We start from the raw sequence: 6602 nt of genomic DNA, 5'->3' as shown, positions 1-6602 counted from the left end.
CCTATTTAATAAATGGTGCAGGGAAAATTGGCTAGCCATATGTAGAAAGTTGAAACTGGATCCCTTCCTTACACCTTATACAAAAATTAATTCAAGGTGGATTAAAGACTTAAATGTTAGACCTAAAACCATAAAAACCCTAGAGAAAACCTAGGCAATACCATTCAGGACATAGGCACGGACAAGGACTTTATGACTAAAACACCAAAAGCAATGGCAACAAAAGCCAAAATTGACAAATGGGATCTAATTAAACTAAAGAGCTTCTGCACAGCAAAAGAAACTACCATCAGAGTGAAGGGGCAACCTACAGAATGGGAGAAAATTTTTACAATCTACACATCTGACAAAGGGCTAATATCCAGAACCTACAAAGAACTTAAACAAATTTACAAGAAAAAATCAAACAATCCCATCAAAAAGTGGGCAAAGGATATGAACAGGCACTTCTCGAAAGAAGACATTTATGCAGCCAACAGACACATGGAAAAATGCTCATCATCACTGGCCATCAGAGAAATGCATATCAAAATGACAATGAGATACCATCTCATGCTAGTTAGAACGGCGATCATTAAAAGGTCAGGAAACAACAGGTGCTGGAGAGGATGTGGAGAAATAGGAACACTTTTACACTGTTGGTGGGAGTGTAAATTAGTTCAGTCATTGGGGAAGACAGTGTGGCAATTCCTCAAGGATCTAGAACTAGAAATACCATTTGACCCAGCGATCCCATTACTGGGCATATACCCAAAGGATTATAAATCATGCTGCTATAAAGACACATGCACACATATGTTTACTGTGGCGCTGTTCACAATAGCAAAGACTTGGAACCAACCCAAATGTCCATCAATAATAGACTGGATTAAGAAAATGTGGCACATATACACCATGGAAAACTATGCAACCATAAAAAAGGATGAGTTCATGTCCTTTGTAGGGACATGGATGAAGCTGGAAACTATCATTCTGAGCAAACTATCGCAAGGACAGAAAACCAAACACCGCATGTTCTCAATCATAGGTGGGAACTGAACAATGAGAACACTTGGACACAGGAAGGGGAACATCACACACTGGGGCCTGTCATGGGGTGGGGGGAGCGGGGAGGGATAGCATTAGGAGATATACCTAATGTAAATGACGAGTTAGTGGGTGCAGCACACCAATATGGCACATGTATACATAGGAAACAAACCTGCACGTTGTGCACATGTACCCTAGAACTTAAAGTATAATTTTAAAAAATCACCTTGTATACCTTAAATATATTCATTTTGTATTTGTCAATTATACCTCAATAATATTGGAGAAAACAATTGACTTATTTTGTATAAAATATATATTAGTTATTAGAATCATGATGGAAAATGGTGGCTTGATTAATAAATTTAATTATTCAATTATTAAATTTTCTCAAGACAAAAGAAAGCATCAAGTTCTAATAAAACACAAGGAAAGTTTTCAGTCAAAGTTCCAAGGACTACCAAAGTAGAACTGAAAGCAAAACACCAATACTAAACACAGCGAATATGACACAGAACATGTTATTCTTTCTAATAATCACCATTCTACTTGTGTTCTTCACACAAAATATTGCCAAACAATACTATGAGAAATATCTCTAATGTGATATACAGTAATTCATTTACAGAACGTGCATATTCTAAAATTAAATCAAGTAATTCTTTGTGAGGAAAGCTAAGGGCACTAGAAAAATTATCAGTAAGCTTAACATTTAAATTCAATTATTGGGGTTGGCTTAGACAGCGTCATAAAGATTAGCATTGCTAACTAGTTTCACTATTTTCCTACTGAAAAACAAAATTTTACATAAATGTGGAAACTATGATAATACCTACTACACTGTTGATAGGGAAAAGATTTCACATGCCAATTGCAATTTTACATTGTCCTTATATCCATTCCCTTTTCTGACATTATTGTAGTTTAAATAATGAATGAAATAACCAAATAATAATTGTAATGATGATAATAATGACAACAGCAAACATTTCTATAGCACTAACCACATGCCAGACATTGTTCTACATGCATTCTCATATTAACCCAAATAATCCTTCCAACTGGAAGGAAGTACAACATTATCTCCATTTTACAGATGAGGAAACTGTGGCGCTGAGAAATTGCTCACCAGATTATAATAAAGATTGTGGTAGACAAAGTATGCCTTACCAGTAGGAAAATCCACAGATGTTTCCAAACATCCCAGTTAATTGTATTCGTATTTATAGAGAAGAAACTGCATGCAAAGAGTACTTCATGATATTATTTTTAAATTTTGAAAACCTTTATTCACATTTATTTGGCTTACACTAGAAATGGGACTAATGGTCTCTATAAACAAAATAGTTGCCCAGGCCAGCTTTGTGGCTATGAGAGCAATACAGTCACACACCCAGCCCTGCTCTTAGGAGGTCCTTGTGCTTACAAGATTCCATGCTGACTTTAACACTCAGTTGTCACCATCTTGAAAGACTTAAATTTTTTAACAAAAAACTGTTACATTTTCATTTCATACTGGGCCCCATGAATTCTGTAATTGGTCCTGATTGTTACAATGACTGTGCAAAGATGAAGTTTTATGTCTTTTGCCCATGCTTGAAAACCTGTTTTAGCTTGAGAACATGATTTTATTGATAAACAAGCTTTGGTTGCAAAAAGTAGAGTTTTGACTTGTAGGGAGTATTGGATGTTGCCATTTAAATTGTAAATATTACAAAATCAAGGGAGTTAAACTTGCATCTTTTTAAATTGATATGTGAGGAAGTGGGATCATCTGATCTCCAGCTAGTTGCTGCATTCAGAAATAAGATGGTTGTCATGGGGATGCATAATAGCATGTTTATTTGGATTGAATATGAAGTCAGAGTCAGACTTTTTCTGACAGAAAAGAAGTTGATTTGGCTGACTACTTTGACAATGAATAGTGGCTTTGCTCATTAAATAAGGTAAACATATGTCTCAGTTTTCCCAGGGCAGTCGAGGTTTGTCTGTTGTCCTGGCATAATTAGTAACCCACCATCATTAAATTAAATAGTAGATAATTTCCAAACATTGAGTTAAATCCCTAGATCTAAGATTTTTCACTCCTCCCCAAAAAAGTACATAATAAATGTATATTACCAAAATATTATATTAACAAAGGTATATTAAAATTTGTATCTAAATTTTGTTAAACCTTCAAGGTTAAACAGTTACCTCTAAAAGGCAGTAGACAAAAATCAAAGGCCATTTAATAGATTTTAATAAGTTTAAGGGTCATTTGCTAAGTCTTGGTCAACTGTTATCAACATAATTCCAAAAAATCAAAATTTGGAAAACATCTTTTTGCAAGTCAGGTGGCTTTTTATTTCTTTGTTTTCAGCAAATGTAGAGAATCTGTCCCTGATAGAATATTATATGTAACTTTTATGATACAGAATTTATAATTTGGGGCATATAACCTGGAAGGATTTCAAAGAATTAAGCAAAGGAACTAGCATAATTGTTCTGATGCCATCTACTTCTTCACATGAACAAGATTTCTCAGAAATTACATTTTTTAGAGAGGAGAAGAAAATAAAACTGATGTTGAATGCAGCTCATCACTGCTATAAGCAATATCCGTGTACAGACATATAAACTATGGTTCACCCTTGAACAGCAGGGGGTTGTACTGTGTAGTTACAATTATACACAGATTTTCTTCCACCTCTGTCACCCCTGAGACAAAACCAATCCCTCCCCTTCTTCCTCTTCCTCAGTCTATTCAGTATGAAGATAGTGAAGATGAAGACCTTTACAATGATCCACCTCCACTTAATGAATAGTAAATATATTTTCTCTTTTTTTCCCCCTTTTTTTTTTTTTTTGAGACAGAGCCTTGCTCTGTCGCCCAGGTTGAAGCGCAATGGCGTGATCTCAGCTCACTGCAACCTCCACCTCCATGGTTCATCCATTCTCCTGCCTCAGCCTCCGGAGTAGCGGGGACTACAGGCGCCCGCCACCACACCCAGCTAATTTTTGTATTTTTTGTAGAGACGGGGTTTCACCATGTTAGCCAGGATGGTCTTGATCTCCTGACCTCGTGATCCGCCCACCTCGGCCTCCCAAAGTGCTGGGATTACAGGCGTGAGCCACCATGCCCAGCCCTCTTCATTAATTTCTTAATAACATTTTCTTTTCTCGAACTTACTTTATTGTAGGGATACAGTGTATAATACATATAACATACAAGATACATGTTAAGCAATTATTTACATTATTGAAAGCCTTCTGGTCAATAGTAGGCTGTTAATAGTTAAGTTTCTGGGAAGTAAAAAGTTATATGCAAATTTTTGACTATAGGGTATGGGGTGGGGACCTAACTCCCACATTGTTCAAGGGTCACCTGTAGTTGGAAAATGAATAAAACTAGTCAGTGAAAGTCTGATAAGGAAAAGATTTACATACTCTTAAGGTATCTCCCCCAAAATCCTTGTTAATTACAAAGAGGAAATGTGTAACTTTATAGTGGTGAAACCTAGCAGATACCACATAAGTTAAGTGATCAAATTTAGTATCGTCAATAACATAACCAGGCAGCTTAACTTCAAAATGCATTTTAAAAACTTTTCTTTTTCTTTCTCTTAGGTCGCAAGATGCAACCTTGAAGCTTACAGCAGAAACCTTGTTTTTCTTCTCCTTAGTCTTAACATACAGCCTTGAAGTGTACTTTCTTTAAAACACCAGGTTGCTCCCTTTCTCACCATACACTCTTACACCATGCACATTTATCTAACTGTATGCTTGTGTCTAATTATATGCTTACTTAGAAGTTCCAGGTGCTAATCTTGAGACAGACAAAGCCTGGAAATCCAGCTGCAGAATTCCAGCTATTAACTCAAGGCAGCTAGTCAAAAACATGGCCATTGTTGAGATGATGCCAGCCCACGCTCCAGGTAGACTGAGACCAAAGATAGCCATTGAAACAAGACACACAGGACCTGAGCTCAGCACAACCCTGCATGTCTCCCCTGTCAAGTCCCTTCATTTTGAAACCTTGCCTTCTCCCCAGAAGTTCAAAGTGGTTGCTTTGTTTGGAAATCTGGCCACCTCCCCAGTATTAGTTTTAGTTAATAAAACCACTTTCTTTCTTCCAGACCTCACTCTTGTTAATTGGATTCTGCAAGCAGCAAACATCCAGATGTGCATTCGTTTGTGATAATAGGACAAATTCAAATTGTGTACCACTGGCTAGATGTAATGAGGAGAAAAATGCAACTATTCTGTGATATTACTGCCAAAAAATACCTGACCTGATTCTAATCACAAGGGAGCATCCCAACAAACCCCAAAAGAGGAACATTCTCCAAAGCAATTGGCCTGTAATCTGCAGAAGTGCCAATGTCATGAATGTCAAGACAATTTGAAGAACTCTCAGAATGAAGGAGTCTAAAGAGACATGGTTAACTAAATGCAATGTGTGATCTATTTTGGGTACTTTTGCTTTAAAAAGGACATATTTGGAACAATTAGTGAATTTGCAGAGGGTCTGGGGATAAGATGGTACTAACATATTGGTGCTAATTTTTTAATTTTGATTGTTGTTATGTACTTGTAAAGGAAAATATCCTTGCTTGTAGAAATTATACATTAAAGTGTTTGAGGGTTATCTTAGACATGCAGTGCCATGAGCAGTCTGAGTTTCCATTCCTGTTGAAATGGAAATACCAAAACCCAGGTAATTTATAAATAATGGAAATGTATTTATCTCAGCTCTAGAGGCTGGGAGGGAAGCACCAGATCAAGGTGGCAGAAGGTTTAGTATCTGGTGAGGGCCCAGTCTCTACTTCCAAGATGGTGCCCCCAAACATAGTGTCCTCACATGGCAGGAGAAATGGAAAAGGGAACGAGCCTAGCTAATTCTCTTGACCCCTTTTATAAGGTCAGTAATCTCATTCCTAAGGATGGAGCACTTATGACTTATTCACCTCCTAAAAGCCCAACCTCTTAATACTATCACACAAGGTCTTAGATTCCAACACATGAATTTGGAGGGGACATATACATTCAAACCATAGCATAGGTAATAGAGTATCATGTCGGCAACTTATCCTTAAATGCTTCATGAAACAGAAAGTTCTTTGTATTATTCTTAAGGGAAAAAAACAATTACCTTCAATGACTTCCATGTCACTCGGCCAAAGTCTTCTACAGTGGCCTTCAATTCCCTCCATGATTTTCCTCTATTGTCATCTTGTGCCCCATTTCTCCGGATTTTTACCCTTAATCTGCTCTAGCGACACAGGTTTTCTTGCTTTTCCTCAAAACCATCAGGCACACTCCCACCTTAAGGCCTTTGCACTAACTATTCCCCCTGCCTGGAATGTTCTTCCCCAAGAAATCTACCTGGTCATCTCCTTCATCTCCATCAAGTTTACCCAAATGTCATTGTTTCAATGGGGCCTACAAGGACCATCTTTCTTTTTTTTTTTTTTTTTTTTTTTACTTTAAGTTCTGGGATACATGTGCAGAACGTGCAGGTTTGTTACATAGATTTACATGTGCCATGGTGGTTTGCTGCACCTGTCAACCCATCATCTAGGTTTTAAGAC

This window comes from Rhinopithecus bieti, unplaced genomic scaffold, assembly GCF_001698545.2.
Source record: "Rhinopithecus bieti isolate Rb0 unplaced genomic scaffold, ASM169854v2 scaffold_77291, whole genome shotgun sequence".
NCBI classification, from domain to species: Eukaryota; Metazoa; Chordata; class Mammalia; order Primates; family Cercopithecidae; genus Rhinopithecus; species Rhinopithecus bieti.
This window is presented reverse-complemented; position numbering follows the sequence as displayed.